The sequence below is a fragment of the Manis javanica genome, chromosome Y, assembly GCF_040802235.1.
Source record: "Manis javanica isolate MJ-LG chromosome Y, MJ_LKY, whole genome shotgun sequence".
NCBI classification, from domain to species: domain Eukaryota; kingdom Metazoa; phylum Chordata; class Mammalia; order Pholidota; family Manidae; genus Manis; species Manis javanica.
The window spans coordinates 4,215,862-4,233,569 of record NC_133175.1 but is presented as its reverse complement, the minus strand read 5'-3'; the positions used below and the strand labels follow the sequence as shown (position 1 = coordinate 4,233,569).

Sequence of the window (17,708 nt, the reverse complement as noted above, 5' to 3'; positions counted from 1 at the left end):
CACAAACCAATTACGAGTAAAGAAATTGAAACGGTAATCAAAAAACTACCCAAGAACAAAACACCCTGGCTGGACAGATTTACCTCGGAATTTTATCAGACACACAGAGAAGACATAATACCCATTCTCCTTAAAGTTTTCCAAAAAATAGAAGAGGAGGGAATACTCCCAAACTCATTCTATGAAGCCAACATCACCCTAATACCAAAACCAGGCAAAGACTCCCCAAAAAAGAAAACTAAAGACCAATATCCCTGATGAACATAGATTCAAAAATACTTAATAAAATATTAGCAAACCGAATTCAAAAGTATATCAAAAGGATCATATACCATGACCAAGTGGGATTCATCCCAGGGATGCAAGGATGGTACAACATTGGAAAATCCATCAACGTCATCCACCACATCAACAAGAAGAAAGACAAAAACCACATGATCATCTCCATAGATGCTGAAAAATCATTTGACAAAATTCAACATCCATTCATGATAAAAACTCTCAGCAAAATGGGAATAGAGGGCAAGTTCCTCGAGAAAATAAAGGCCATATATCATAAACCCACAGCCAATATTTTACTGAACAGCAAGAAGCAGAAAGCTTTTCCACTGAGATGGGGAACTAGACAGGGATGCCCACTATCCCCACTGTTATTTAACATAGTACTGGAGGTCCTAGTCACAGCAATCAGACAAAACAAATACAAGGAATCCAGATTGGTAAAGAAGAAGTTAAACTCACTATTTGCAGATAGCATGATATTGTACATAAAAAACCCTAAGACTCCACCCCAAAACTACTGGAATTGATACCAGAATACAGCAAAGTTGCAGGATACAAAATTAACACACAGAAATCTGTAGCTTTTCGATACACTAACAATGAAACAATACAAAGAGAAATCAGGATAACAACTCCATTCACAATTGCATCAAAAAGAATAAAATATCTAGGAATAGAGCTAACCAAAGAAGTGAATGACCTATACTCTGAAAACTACAAGTCACTCTTAAGATAAATAAGGGGACACTAACAAATGGAAACTCATCCCATGCTCGTGGCTAGGAAGAATCAATATCATCGAAATGGCCATCCTACCCAAAGCAATATACAGATTTGATACAATCCCTATCAAATTACCAGCAACATTCTTTAACGAACTGGAACAAACAATTCAAAAATTCATATGGAAACACCAAAGACCCCGAATAGCCAAAGCAACCCTGAAAAAGAAGAGTAAAGTAGTGGTGATCTCACTCTCCAACTCCAAGCTCTACTATAAAGCCATACTAATCAAGACAATATGGTTCTGGCACAAGAACCGAGCCACAGACCAGTGGAACAGATTAGAGACTCCAGACATTAACCCAAATATATAAGGTCAATTAATATTTGATAAAGGAGCCATGGACATACAATGGCGAAATGACAGTCTCTTCAACAGATGGTGCTGGCAAAACTGGACAGCTACATGTAGGAGAATGAAACTGGACCAGTGTCTAACCCCATATACAAAAGTAAACTCAAAATGGATCAAAGACCTGAATGTAAGTCATGGAACCATTAAACTGGTGGGAAAAACAAAGGTAAAACCCTCTTAGACATAAACATGAGTGACCTCTTCTTGAACATATCTCCCCAGGCAAGGAAAACAACAGCAAAAATGAACAAGTGGGAAAATATTAAGCTGAAAAGCTTCTGTACAGCAAAAGACACCATCAATAGAACAAAAAGGAATCCTACAGTATGGGAGAAATATTTCTAAATGACAGATCCGATAAGGGCTTGACGTCCAAAATATATAAAGAGCTCACACACCTCAACAAACAAAAGTCAAACAATCCAATTAAAAAATGGGCAGAGGAACTGAACAGACAGTTCTCCAAAAAAGATATATAGATGGCCAACAGACACATGAAAAGATGCTCCACATCACTAATTATCAGAGAAATGGAAATTAAAACTACAATGAGGTATCACCTCACACCAGTAAGGATGGCTGCCATTCAAAAGACAAACAACAACAAATGTTGGCAAGGCTGTGGAGAAAGGGGAACCCTCCTACACTGCTGGTGGGAATATAAATTAGTTCAATCATTGTGGAAAGCAGTATGGAGTTTCACCGAAATGTTCAAAACAGACTTACCATTTGACCCAGGAATTCCACTCCTAGGAATTTACCCTAAGAACTCAGCAATCAAGTTTGAGAAAGACAGATGCACCCCTATTTACTATAGCCAAGAATTGGAAGCAACCGAAATGTCAATCTGTAGATGAATGGATAAAGAAGATGTGGTACATATACACAATGGAATACTACTCAGCCATAAGAGAAGTGCAAATCCTACCATTTGCAGCAACATGAATGGAGCTGGAGGGTATTATGCTCAGTGAAATCAGCCAAGCAGAGAAAGGGAAATACCAAATGATTTCACTCATCTGTGGAGTATAAGAACAAAGGAAAAACTTAAGGAACAAAAGAGCAGTGGAATCACAGAACCCAAGAATGGACTAACAGGTACCAAAGGGAAAGGGACTGGGGAGGATGGGTGGGTAGAGAGGAATAAGGGGGGGCAAAGAAGGGGGTATTAAGATTAGCATACATAATGGGGGGTATTGGGAGAAAGGGAAGGGCTGTACAGCACAGAGAAGACAAGTAGTGATTCTACAACTTTTTGCCATGCTGATGGACAGTGACTGCAACGGGGTTTATAGGGGGGACCTGCTATAGGGGAGAGCCTAGCAAACATAATATTCTTCATGTAAGTACAGATTAATGATAAGAAAGAAAGAAAAGGAAAGAAAGAAAGAAAGAAAGAAAGAAAGAAAGAAAGAAAGAAAGAAAGAAAGAAAGAAAGAAAGAAAGAAAGAAAGAAAGAAAGAAAGAAAGAAAGAAAGAAAAAAGAAAGAAAGAAAGAAAGAAAGAGGGATTACTCCCTTATAGATAAAACTAACTGTAAATCAATGATTAATGCATGCTTTAAATATCCTTAATTTTGATCACTAAAAGGGTGTCATATGATTCTTGATGTAGGTACATTTTTCTGATAATATTCCTTTCTCTTAAAAAAAAACAATAGCAGTTCCTGTGTGGTGACCTCCAATGAGCTCTACACAGTGGTATAAAGGGTATGTCAAAGTGTGGGCAAAGGGTCCGTTTGTGTTTATACAGAGGATCAAAGCCTAATTTGGATACCCAGAAAATGAACTAAGATACGATATGAAGAAGAACTTCCAACATCAGCAGTCTCTGGAAGAGTCATTCCAGAACATGATCGTCAAAATACCTTAACAAAGATCCAGGTGATGCTGCAGTTGTAGCTGCATTCATCCCACCGGTTCCTGGACTTGCCATTGGAATGAAGAAGGAGATATCTAAACTGGCCTGTGCATATAGTAAAACAACAAATTTGACTGGATCTATACTGTTGGAACTCAACCAAGAATTAGGAGAAGTGCAATTTGTTGGGCTCCAAAATCTTACAACTTCAGACTATCTATGGTTAAAAGAAAATATGGGATGTGAACAGTTCCCAGGAATGGGTTGTTTTAATTTGTCTGATTTCCCTCAGACTGTTCAAGTACAGTTGGACAATATCCATCATATCATAGACAAATTTTCACAAATGCCCAGGGTGCCTAACTGGTTTTCTTGGCTTCACTGGAGATGGCTGGTAATTATAGATCTGCTTTGGTTATGTAACTGTATTCTTATTGTGTTAATGTGTGTGCACAATTTAATTAATAGTTTAAAACCTATACATGTTTAAGTTACTCTACAAGAAGATATGTCAAAGAAATAATCAATAGTCCCATGTTTTCTTCTGTCTGCTACCTCTATAGCTTTTCTTCTTCCTTCCTAATTACAACACTTAAATTGAATTCGTGCTTCATATAGAAAATTACTGAGTATCATAATTCCTCAAAGTGGTAAAGATACCTCAAGACAAATGCTGGGCATAGAAGCCACAGGGCATAAATCTGCAAAGAAGTAAAAAGCTAATCTTTTCAAACAATATGGCTTCTCTCTCATTTACCAACTTTACGTTTCCCTGTATGGCTCCAGAAGATGACTGGTTAGCCAGAGACGGGTAAGATTCCTCAAGGGAGGAACAACCTAATACAGGCACAGTTGCAGGGGGGCCATCAGGTGAGAAATCGGGGATCAACAGAGGTGAGGCTTTGAACCTAAGCCCCCTTGCTTTGAGAGAAATCTTCTGCATCCGTTGATGCTTTATTGCCCTTATCTAGCTTGGATTAACACATAGTCTACAGGCACACACCTGATCATCTACATTTGCTCTCTTACAACACTAAACTATGTTTTCTACCTTTATTTTACATCTACCTACCACTTCAGCATTTTATTAAAAATAATTAATAATAATAATAATAAAGGGAAAAATGTGGGATTCACTTATAAATCAAGTATAAAAATCAAACAAATATTCATATTTGACCTGATTGTTTATAGTTCATAATGCGTGATCAAAACTGAAAGTTTTTGTGATGACTGCTCTTGTACTGTTCACCATGTAAGAACTTATTCACTATGTAAGAATTTTTTCACCATGTAAGAACCTGTTCATTATGCTTCAGAAGATTGGAGACTGACCAGAATTAGGCTTGGGGTGGATTAATGATTGTGCATTGAGCCCCCTATACAGAATTTTATTGTTGTTAACACCCATTTGATCAATAAATATGAGAGATGCCCTCTCCAAAAAAAAGAATATAGGAGGAGGAATAAGAAGGGAGAAAAATAAAGTATGACTAGACAGTTTTTAAAATATCTCAATAAGTGAGTTAAATTAGATAGTAAGATACTAAAGAAGCTAACCTTGAACCTTGGCAACCACGAATCTAAAGGCTGCAATGGCAATAAGTACATATCTTTCAATAATCACCCTAAATGTAAATGGACTGAATGTCCCTATCAAAAGACACAGAGTAACAGAATGGATAAAAAAGCAAGACCCATCTCTATGCTGCTTAGAAGAAACTCACCTCAAACCCAAAGACTATAGGAACAAAGAAAGACTGAAGGAACAAAACAGCAGCAGAATCATAGAACCTAAGAATGGACTAACAGTTGTCAAAGGGAAAGGGACTGGGGAGAAAGGGAGGGATAAGGGTGGGGAAAAAGAAGGGGATATTACGATGAGCATGTATAATGTGGCGGGGGGCCATGGGGAGGGCTGTGCAACACAGAGAAGACAAGTAGTGATTCTACAGCAACTTACTATGGTGATGGACAGTACTGTAATGGTGTTTGTGAGGGGTGATTTGGTGAAGGGGGGACTTTAATAAACATAATATTCTTCATGTAATTGTAGATTAATGACAACAAAATTAATTAATTAATTAACTTTTAAAAAACTCTTAGGAAACAGCAGGCATAAATATCTTGAACATATACATGAGCAACTTCTTCTTCAACATATCTTCCTGGGCAAGGGAAGCAAAAGCAAAAGTTAACTAGTGGGACTCTATCAAGCTGAAAGGCTTCTCTACATCAAAGGAAACCACCAATAGAAAAAAAGATATCCAACAGTATGGGCGAATATATTCATAAATAACAGATCTGATAAAGGTGTGGCATCCAAAACATATAAAGAAGTTATGCACCTCAACAAACAAAAAGCAAATAATTCAAATAATAAATGGAGACAGGATCAGAATAGACACTTCTCTGAAGAAGAAACTTATATTGCAAATGGGCAGTTGAAAAGATGCTCTACGTCGCTAATCATCAGATAAATGCAAATTAAAATCAAAACAAGATGTCACCTCACATCAGTAAAGGTGGACACCAATCAAAAGAAAAACAACAAAAGTTGGAGAGGATGTGGACAAAGCAGAACCCTCCTACACTGCTGGTGGGAATGTAAATTAGTATCAACCATTGCAGAAAGCAGTGTGGAGGTTCCTCAGAAAGCTCAAAATAGAAATACTATTTGACCTAGGAATTCCACTTCTTGGAATTCACCTCAAGAATGCAGCAACCCAGTTTCAAAAAGACATATGCACCCTTATATTTATCACAGCACTATATACAATAGCCAACAAATAGATGCCACCTAAATATTCATCACTACATGAATGGGTAAAGAAGGTGTGGTACATATACACAATGGAACATTATTCAGCCATATGAAGAAAACAAATCCTTCCATTTGCAACAACATGGATGGATGGATCTAGAGGGTGTTATGCTCAGTGAAATAAGTCAGGCAGGAAAAGACCACTATACATGATTTCACTCATATGTGGAGTAAAGAACAAAGAAAAATCCTGAAGTAACAAAACAGCAGCAGACTCACAGAACCCAAGAATAAAGTAACAGTTACCAAAGGGAAAGGGACTGGGTTGGACTCATGGGAAGGGAGGCATAAGGGGAAAAAAGAAGTGGTATAACTGTTAGCAGACATAATGTAGTGGTGCAGGGCACAGGGAGGGTTGTTCAGGACAGAGAAGACAAGTAGTGATTCTATAGCATCTTATTACGCTGACTGACAGGGACTGTAATAGGGTATGTGGGGAGAACTTAGTGATGGTCAGAGTCTAGTAGACAGAATCTTCCTGATGTTATTTAGAAAAATGATACAAAATTTTAAAAAGTGAAGGGATGGAGAAAAGATGTTTCATGCAAACAATAGGGAGAAAAAAAGCAGAGGCTGAAGTACTTATGTCAGACCCAATGGACTTCTAAACAAAAAATGTAAGAAGAGATGAAGAAGGACACTACACAACAATAATGCGGGCAGTCCTACAAGAGAATATAACCATTATGAATACATATGCACCCAACACAGGAGCAGACATATGTGAAACAAATACTAACAGAATTAAAGGAGAAAATAGAATGCAGTGCATTCATTTGAGGAGACTTTAACACACCACTCACTCCAATGAACAGATCCACCAAGCAAAGTATAAGTAAGGACACAGAGGCACTCAACAACACACTAGAATAAATGGGCCTAACAGAAATCTACAGAACTCTACACCCAAAAACAGCAGGATACACATTCTTCACAAGTGCACATGGAACATTCTCCAGAATAGACCACATACTAGGCCACAAAAAGAGCCTCAGTAAATTCCAAAGATTGGAATTCTACCAACCATCTCAGATTTTACTTTTCTCTAATGTCCAGTACACCACACAATGTGTGTCTGTGCTCCCAGTCCAGATTATTAGGGTTGGTTATTTAGCAGTCCTGTGTGCCCATTTCCACCCCACTCTGACTATTTCTGTGGGACCCCTGGAAGATTAGCTTGAAGCCTAACTAACTGCCTCCATTTTGTGTCCTCCATCTTGAGTAAGAAGTCACGCCCATTCCCACAGAAACCACGCCCAGTAACCTGTGCAACAAGACCCTGACCCTCCTCAGCCAATCAGCTGAGGTCACAATAAACCACCCCCCTTGGAAAGCCCCTTCCTGTTTTTTGCTACAGTATAAATGCAAAAAGGGAACTTTGTTCAGGGTCTCAGACTGAGTCCTGTATTTTGACGGGCCACTCAGACCCTAGTTCGAGCTAGCAATAAAGACCTATTTTGCTCTGGCATCTTGCGTCTGAGCCTGGTTACTGCGACTCCATGTGGGGTCTCAAGGAAATGGGGCACAACATTTCCTCCCACTAGTGAACCTGGTTGGGGGTGTGCTCACATCCCACTGTGTCATGGAATTGTATCTTACTCCCTTCGTGAGATGCTGAGTTCTTGCAGATGTAGGTATAGCCTGGCTATTTCACTGTATCTTCTGGTCTCCCTTTAGGAATCGTATTTTTCTTCTTTTCAATAATATATATGGTTTTGGGAGGAGAGTTCTACCACTCTACTCCTGTTGCTATCTTGAGCCTGTCCCTCTTTCCCTTCTTTAAAAGAAATAAGACCTTTCCTCTTTTCACTGCATGATACTCATAGCATGTGGCCCTGGGTTTAACATTTTTAATCTGTCTCAGGTTCTCATCTGTAACTTCCTGGCCTCATCAGTCATTCCTTTGCAGAAAATTGTACTCAGGGAATACAGCCTATAATTTACCATCCCTTAGAACATGTGACACAGTGAACTCTTCTTGTCTAGGGTATCCATTATTATTTTATTGCTTTTCTGTTACCACACAAAATGCCTTGCTTCAGGACTCTTCCATGTGTTTTATTAAAAATTTTTGGTACCTATTTCCATAGATTTATTATCTCCAGTCTCACCATATAAGCTAGTACTGTGACTTCTGTTGGCTTTTACTTTTTCATCTCCTCTCATTGTTCATTTTGACATTCTTTGATTTGTTAACTGAATCACTCTAGGAAACAAAAACTGTTTAGGGACCATCTCACATTTTTGTTCTCTTAAAAAGAATCTGTTTTTATTTATTTCCATTCTTTAATGGTACTCCAGACTCCACAATATTGCTTTTCCTAAGATGTTAGAATTCTCTTGGTTTGGTATCTTCAGTCTCTTCTGTGCTTAAAGTTTCTTCCAAATGTAAGATGTCCTCAAACTTTTTTTCGATCTTTTTGGTTTGGAATCCTAAAACTTAGAAGAATACCTTTAAAAGTTACTTGAATGTGGAAAAGAAATAGGGATGTTGGATTTTTCAGAATACATAAAGTAAGACCTTAGCAGGTGCACTGAGTGAGTCCTTTCTGTCTGATTCTGCAGGATTGAAACCCCACAGCTGAACCTGACTGACCTTCTGGACCTTCTTGATGAAATGGGCAGCCGGCCCTGTGCCATGCATCGTATTGCAGAGGTTAAGGTGAGGAGAGGCATGGCAAGATGAAATCCTTGTTCACAGATGATATGTCTGAGGTGCCAGAAAGGCCTGAGAACCTGCTTGTTGTAAGTACCTCCTTATAGTCATGATGTCTTTCTTAGTAGATAATATGTCTTTATCCCAGCAACTTACAGTGCAAGTGGTCATACTTACAAACAAAAATTGGTAAAGACTCTAAGCCAAGGGCTACATAATGGTCTAACTCTTAGAAATGGAGAATCTGAAGAGGACAGGAGATTTTTTTCAGACTTTAGAGTCTCAGAAAGATTTCTAGCTTTCTAGAAGGATAAGGTTAAAGTGGACCTGGAAAAATAAATTTCAAATAATTAGAGAAGAGGCTGAAGTATCTGTGGTAAGTAAGGAACTTTGTTGATATTAAATAATCACGTCTTAGGACAGGGTTGAAGGTAAGTGTAAATCAACATTATATACTTGAGAGAAGATGGAGAGCAGATCAAAGCCAGGTTATTGAATATTTAGATGACTAAAGAATCTATGCTATATCTCTGCAGAGTGTCCTGGAACAGATAGAGGCCTACCAGGCTGAGGCCCAAGAGGCCCTGGCCTCACTGGCCTCCAGTCTAGGGTTACTATGGTTCCTGTTGGAAAGGGGCAGCAGCTGTGTGTGGAGGTACCTGAAAGCCCATGAGCTCTACATCAGGAGGAGCAGGCACAATGGCTAGGTGAGCTGAGGCAACCACTGTACCCTTCAGCCCATAGAGGCTCAATGGACATCATGCAGGGGCTGTTGGTTATGGGTGCAAAAGTAGCATCTAGCCCTCCTACAGACAAATCTGCAACTGAGTTTCAGGAGCTGCTGATCATTGCAGAGCTCTGGGAAGAAAAGGCACATTTCTTCCAGGAGGAAAGGTAGGGCCCAGTCTTTTCACATATGTACCCTGACTCCTGTCCTGAGTGTTTGGGAGTGATCCTAAGTAACACTAAGTCGCTAAAATTGACACCAGACTCCCAGTTAGGCATCTGTTTAACTGTAATGGATTGGTGTGGTATGTCATCCATCCCCATATGCATACCCTGACTGGTTAAAAGCAGTAATTCTGGAAATATTCCTGGACTGAGTTAATTCTCAGGTAATGCATACCAGATCTGATTTATAAGAGAGTCACATGTCTGCTTCAATGTTTTGATAGTTCTTTAGACTTGGGAGGTTGTTACTCACTTACTCTTTTGAACTTTTTGTTGGTTATGCTTTTGGTTATGCTTAGGAGAACCTAAGACAAAAAAATGCATATATACATATAACTTTCTTGTTTTTCTAAGTGCTATAGGCAGAAGCATTCCACAACTACATTGGAATCCATAATCTGTGAAACAGAAAACATCTCTGTTCATCTGCTTAACATCTGGGCCCTCAAAGAGTCTGTGACTAAAGCACATGTGTGGATTGCTGATGTGGATGAGATCCAAGTGAGGACCATGTTTCCTGCTTCCCTATTGCATGTATAGAAATACAGGAAAGATAACTCCACCTCAGATTGTTTTAAAAATTAACTCAGTTGTACTGTGGTGGAAAGTGGAGGTGGTAGGTTGGGTGGATGCCTGGAGCAGCTGAGGATATCAGGGTAGAAACAGCAGAAGGAGAAGCATAGGCATGGACCTAGAGATGAGTACACAGTGTGGATGTGGAGAGAGCCAGATAAATAAAAGCCAAACTGAATGAAACATTATGTTCTGAGGCAGTGAAAATAGGAGATTTGGGAGAAAAGGAGTTGCTATCCCATTTTTCCTCAGAGTAGTGTGTAAATTTTCCATATGAATATGCAGAATGATTCTCATCATTGCTTAGCACAAGTGTTCACACAGTAGGTGAAGTAATTTAGTTGAGCTTTCTCATCCCATAATGGTGACCACTACCTCTACTTGGATGATTTGGAGGGCTTGGTGGCTGTGGGCCAGGACCTAACTGTAGGTTTGGAGGAGCCAAGACACCTCGAGCCACAGGTCCTGACAGCACATTCCTGGAGGGAGAAAGCATCGAAGATGTTCCTCAAGACAAATTCTTGTTTTTTACTGCTGGAGTTGAGGCTTGTGACCCTGAACTGCAGTCTCTCCTACATTTGACCTGGCTATTGTAAGATGATAATATGAGAATGTGGGGATCTGGAGGTTCTGGGGACAGGAGAAATGGTACTAGAGGGTAGGAGAAGCCCAGTAATCCTTATTCTGCCTCCCTAAGGCACTGTGCCCATGTGCAGATGCTGATTCAGACAGCACCAAGGGCTGCCACTGGATGGGGAAGGATTGAGGTTGCACAGATTTGACACAGACCTGTGGGACCATCTGCACGGGAACTTGGGGACCCAGATTCCATAGTAAGGAGCTTGAGCCCAGCTCAGAACCACCTAACAATGATAGTGTCTGAGATGGGTGACCACTGATGGACAGAGGACCCAAGCCTTACTTTCCAGATGTGTTAATCATACCAGAGAAAAGAGGGCTTAGGCTCCTGATCTACTCTCCTCCTGTCTTTGGCATGGCAGATCATGCCCTTCAAGGAAGAGGAATGGAAAGAGAAGGAGGGTATCCTTCAGCTGAGTCTCACCAACTCTGCCAAGTCCAGTGCACTGGTGTCATCAAACACAGCTTTCTCTACAGCCTCCATCTGTATGTGTGGGCAGGTGCAAGTTGGAGTGGGAGCTCTGCACTCAGGACTATTCCCATGGGTGATGTGTCTCAGTATCCCACCTCCTCAGCTCTCCAAAGCCAAGTTCCAGTTAATCCCCACTGCTGGTCTGGTGAGAGGAGCACCAAATTGTCATGTCTACTGTGCATATGTGCTCGGCACCCACACCTGGATACCATTCTGGCACGGCTGGTAGCTCTGCAGAGACTGGCTGTGCAGCTTCCTCATGAAGAGGGCCTACAGTGCCTCACAGAGAGGGTCATCAGCTGGCAAGACCATACCAGGCAGGCTCTGGCCTCTGAGGATGTGACTGTTCTGTAGGGATGGCTGGCTGTGCTTCACCAGCAGCTTCAGGCTGAACCCAGATCTGAGGAGATCCCATCTAAATTTCAGCCCCTGCCCCCTCTGACCCTCTCAGAGATAGTAGTAGCAAGGACACTTCAAAGGTTAGCTGCCCATCTCAGTTCTTGTCCTTAAGATTTTTGTCTCCAGCGCTATCCCCTTTTAGGCTGCAGCTTGTCCTTGTTCTCTAATTTTCAGTCTCCTGTGGTGTAGCCTCCTTGCCTCATTCTGCATCCCATCCAAATCTCTAAACTGTAACCTATTAGCCTCATGTGTCACCTCCTACAGGTGGTGGAGGGTACCACGTTTGGGGTTGGGGAGAATGGGGCCTGGTTCTTCTGTTACTTGACTTGTTCTTCCTCAAATACACAGGGGCAGCCATTGCTAGAGAATGGAGACAATTAGACCTGTTGTGAAAAGATAACTCCAGAACTGGGTCCAGGTGAAAAAGGTAGCTGTAGAGGAGGTAGGTTATTCACAGGGTGACCAGTATAGCCCTCTCTTCTATTAAGGTGTTGGGCATATGAGCAGTAGCAGCATCTAACCCAGCCTGTCCCCACACCCCCAGACTTGGAACTGCTATCCTCACTGTTGCCACAATTGACTGGTCCTGTATTGGAGCTGAGTGAGGCAACACAGGTACCATTAGAAGGGCTCATGTTGGAGAGGGGCCTGCCTGAAGTCACCCTAGATGAGAACCACAGCATCCGGCAACTGATTCAGGCTGGGCAGCCTTCAGATGTGGAATGGATATACACACTTTTGGAGGTGAAGAGAGGGATGGATCATGGGTTAGGTGGTTAACCCAAGTAGGCAGGAAGTTCTGGTCTTACACTGACCCACAATTACTTTCTATTTATTTGTTTGTAATTGTAGCTAGAGAAGCCTGAGCACCAAGGAAGTGGGACAAGGAGCTGGGCAGGGGAGAAGCAGTGGTGGTGGAAAGCACATCTGGGTAGAAAGAGTGAGGATCCCATCCAACAAGAGCTGGAGTCAAAAAGGGCGTGAAGTTCAGGAATTAAGCCTGAGGAGGGCCAAGAGGAAGAAGAGTTTGAGGAAGAAACAGATCATGAAAATATATTTCTGACATCCTATACAGATAACAGCCCCACCTTGAAAGGGAAATAGCTTACAACAGAAAGAATCAGGCCCTGCAATGTCTTCTTTTTTTTTTAAACCATTTGCTAACCAGTCCTATCCTTAGCAGCAACAGTTATGATAAAAATTTTATAATCTCATCAGCTCTTCGGCCTTCCTGGGTCCTTGATCTTGTTTTCTATGTACAATTTGTCACAGGAGCTTGGCTGCCCTAACTCCTAAAGGTAAACCTTAATTTCTAAGTATAGTGTCCTGTACAACTCTTTTCAAAAGTCTCTTGCCAGCAACACTGGTACTTTCGAAAAGGGAGTATTTACTAAGCCAGTTTGACTCTACACTGGGCAAGTAAAACTTGAGAAAGGAAAATGTATCTTCTCATTTTTGTTTTTCTCCTATTTTCCCTATAGTCCTTTTTTCTTCTTAAACATATTTTGGTGCTTTAAGAGTTCTTCCACATTAACTCAACTTATATTTCTCACCACATGTCACATTTAATAAAAAAGGTTAAATGATGCAATTGTTTATTAATGTCAAAAAATAGCAAAACAAACTCTGGATTCCAGATGGTCTAGTTTTAGATTCATTTAATTAAAAATAATATGTGTGTTTTAAAAGATTACATCTGATTTACACTTCTCAGAATATAAAAGTTGAAAGACTGAAGTTGGGAAACTTGAAAACATAGTTTTAAAACTCACGATCCTTTTTTCTTCATGGTAAGAGTGTTAACTTTTATATAAGGGATGCAACTAGGTCAAGACTCATGGGTAGTTTTAAATGTTGCAGCACCATTCACTGAAAGTTTATTTCACTTGATCACATTCCTTTGTTGGTAAACCTGTTTGGCTCTACTCGTGTGTCTGTCTGTATGTATGTTCTATTAATAATTATGTCTGTCCCTTTAACACTCCACTGTATTGATTTTACTGTAGCTGTTATAAGTTGTGCAATACAGAAGAATTATTCCTTCCTTTTTCTTTTTCAAATAGTTTTAGTTAGCTTAAAACTAACAATCTCCTTTTACTCATATGTAGTTGACATTGAGTCCTAAATCTGATACAGTTGAACAAGCTCCTTTATCTCTCAGCATTTCCTGTTCATTCAAATGAGAAATATGATATCTGATATAATACATCTGTTGAAAGAATTCACTGAGATTAATGGGTAAATATCTCAGGCATGACCAGTACAAGATCATCAGTCAATTTGGGTTTCTTTTCTTGTGTCTGAGCAATCCCATCATGGACTACTGTACTTCTCTCAATCCCTTTCAGCAATCACTACTGTTGTTGACCTTATTTGAATCTCTTGAATCAAAATTTTCACCTCCGTTCTTGCTGATCATAGCCAATGTAGAACTTAACTATTTATCTGCACTGTAAACACTGCCACCCTCCTTCTTTTAGACCCTTTTCCTTCCCCTCTTTGTTTTCTACTGTGGCAGTTAATACTCAATCATAGTTATTCAGTATCGTACTTTTAAGTGATATCTTTATGCAATATACAGATCAGGTTAAAGTACATAAAGTGTTAATGATATTTCATCTAAGTACAAGCATTACTTTCTGAAATTTTGTGTTATTTCTCCTTCTCCCCAACAAATGTGGCAAAGCCATCTGTGATCTAAGTGGGTTCTTTGAAAGTTTACATTAATTCTCCAAGGGAGTTTTTTTCTGTTTCATTCATGTGCAATTACTTGAACAACATTATGGTTACTAGACTCTCCCTTTTATCAAGTCACCACAACATAACTCATTACAGTCACTGCCCATCAGCATAGTAAGATGCTATAAAAATATTGCTGGTCGTCTCTGTGTTGCAACTGCCTACCCTGTGTCCCCCTCCTACATTATGTGTGCTAACTGTAATGCTCTTTTTGTCCTTTTATCCCTTCCTACACTTTCCCTTTGATAACTGTTAGTCCATTCTTGGGTTCTGTGAGTGTGCTGCTGTTTTGTTCTTTCAGTTTTTGCTTTGCCTCTACACTCAACAGATGAGTGAAATCATTTAATACTTGTCTTTCTCTGTCTGGCTTATTTCACTGAGCATAATACCCTCTAGCTCCATCCATGTTGTTGCAAATGGTAGAATTTTTTTCTTCTTATGGATGAATAATATTCCATTGTGTAGATATACCACATCTTCTTTATCCATTCATTTACTGATGGACACTTAGGTTGTTTTCATTTCTTGGCTATTGCAAGCAGTGCTGGATTAAAAATAGGGGTGCATATGTCTTTCTCAAATTGGGCTTCTGCATTCTTAGGATGAATTCCTAGAGGTGGAATTCCTGGGTTACATGGTATTTCTTTTATCTGTTTTTTGAGGAACCTCCATACTGCTTTCGACAATGGTTTCACTAATTTACATTCACACAAGCAGCATAGAAGCATTCCCCTTTCTCCAGATCCTTGCCAACATTTGTTGTTGTTTGTCTTTTGGATGATGTCCATCCTAATTGGTGTTAGGTGATATTCATTGTAGTTTTAATTTGCATTTCTCTGATGATTAACAATGTGGAGCATCTTTTCATGTGACTGTTACCATCTGAATTTCTTCCTTGGAGAACTGTCTGTTCCGCTCTTCTGCCCATTTCCTAATTGGCTTATTTGCTTTCTGTTTGTTGAGCTGTGTGAGCTCTTTATATAATTTGGATGTCAGCCTTTATCTGATATGACATTTATAAATATATTCTCCCATACTGTAGGATGTCTTTTTGTTCTATTGATGGTGTCCTTTGCTGTACAGATGATTTTTAGTTTGATATAGTCACACCTGTTCATTTTTGCTTTTGTTTCCCTTGCCCAGGGAGATATGCTCATGAAGAAGTGGCTCACGTTTATGTCCAGGAGATTTTTGCTGTGTTTTTTTTCTAAGAGTTTTATGGTTTCATGACTTACATTCAGTTCTTTGACCCAATTTGGGTTTACTTTTGTTTATGGGGTTAGGCAATAATCCATTTTCATTATCTTACATGTAGCTGTCCAGTTTTGCCAACACCAGTTGTTCAAGAGGCTGTCATTTCCCCATTGTATGTCATGGCTCCCTTCTCATAATTGATCATATGTGCTTGGGTTTCTATCTAGGCTCTCTAGTCTGTTCCATTGGTCTATGGGTCTGTTCTTTTGACAGTGCCAAATTGTCTGATTACTGTGGCTTTGTAATAGAGCTTGAAGTCAGGGAGCATAATTCCCCCCACTTTGTTCTTCCTTCTCAGGATTGCTTTGGTTATTCAGGGTCTTTTGTGGTTCCATATGAATTTTAGAGCTATTTGGTCTAGTTTATTGAAGAATGCTGTTGGTATTTTGATAGGTATTGCATTGAATCTGTAGATTGCTTTAGGCAAGATGGCCATTTTGACAATACTAATTCTTCCTATCCATGATTACAGGATGTGTTTCCATTTATTGATTTCTTCTTTAATTTGTCTCATGAGTTTCTTGTAGTTTTCAGGGTATAGGTCTTTCACTTCCTTGGTTAGGTTTATTCCCAGTTATTTTATTCTTTTCAATGGAATTGTTTTCCTGATTTCTCTTTCTGTTAGTTCAACATTAATGTATAGGAATGCAACAGATTTCTGTGTATTAATTATGTATCCCACAACTTTACTGAATTCACATATTAGATTGAGTAGTTTTGGAGTAGAGTCTTTAGGGTTTTTTACATACAATATCATGTTATATGCAAACAGGGACAGTTTGACCTCTTCCTTGCTAATTTGGATGCCATTTATTTCTTTGTGTTGTCTGATCACTGTGGCTAGGACCTCTAGAAAGATGTTGGATAAAAGTGAGGAGAGTGGGCATTCTTGTCTTATTCCCAATCTTAAAGGAAAATGTTTCAGCTTCTCACTGTTAAGTATAATGTTGGCAGTGGGTTTGTCATACGGCCATTATTATGTTGAGGTACTTGCCCTCTATACCCATTTCATTGAGAGTTTTTATCATGAGCGGATGTTGAATTTTGTTGAATGCTTTTTCAGCACCTAGGGAGATGATCATGTGGTTCTCTTTCTTCTTTGTGTTGATGTAGTGGATGATCTTGATGGATTTTTGAATTCCAGCAGTTTTAAAGGCAGCATTTGCTCCTTGTACTTTATATAAGCATCTCATCATTTGAGAATCATTTTGGCATAGCAACTACTGTTAAGTTCAATATTGAAACTATTGTTTCATACGTAGATTGAGATATTTTCTGCACAGAGCTTGCACTTCAGTTATACAATGAATAACCATCAGCTTTAAACACTTCATGTTTTTAAGAGCCTTGTAACTTTTTCTTACATGGTTCACACATTTTTACTACCACCAGTTCTAGCATATCTTAGCAGATGCTACTTTACTTTTCATTGAATTTGTATTTTCTCAACTGTTGTAAAATATTCTTGTGTATATCCATTCCATACAGGCTATATTAATAAAGGTTCATTATTAAGTTATTTAAAACTTGACGCTGTCTTCTCAAAAGCAAAATCAAGTATTGGTGGTGTCTGTCACCTTGTCAAGGAAATCCACTTGAAATAATTTATGTTTTAAATGACTACTATTGTTCCCAATATCCTCAAAATTTGACTGCATTGTATGAAAGACTATTTTGAGTCTTCTCTGGACACATTTCTTCAGCTGCTGCTATCAAATATGATTTAATCAACAGCATTGGTAAATGGGTGTCATAAACCATTTGGAAACTACTTTGGTTCCATTCTAGTGTTCATTTACTATTTTTATGAGAAATTCTGTGATAAGATGCTCTATTTTTTGTTATTTTCCTATAGGTTGGAAATGAGTGCTTAATCTGGTAATATCAAGAGTATTTTTTATTAAGGTATCATTCATACACA

The 17,708-nt window shown here is 39.3% G+C and overlaps 1 pseudogene; it reads left to right on the top strand.

The window, feature by feature from the left end:
- The window catches only part of LOC118966994 (lysine-specific demethylase 5D-like), a 105,816-nt pseudogene extending 92,842 nt beyond the window's left edge, over positions 1 to 12,974 (top strand).
- Positions 12,975 to 17,708: the final 4,734 nt, after the last annotated feature.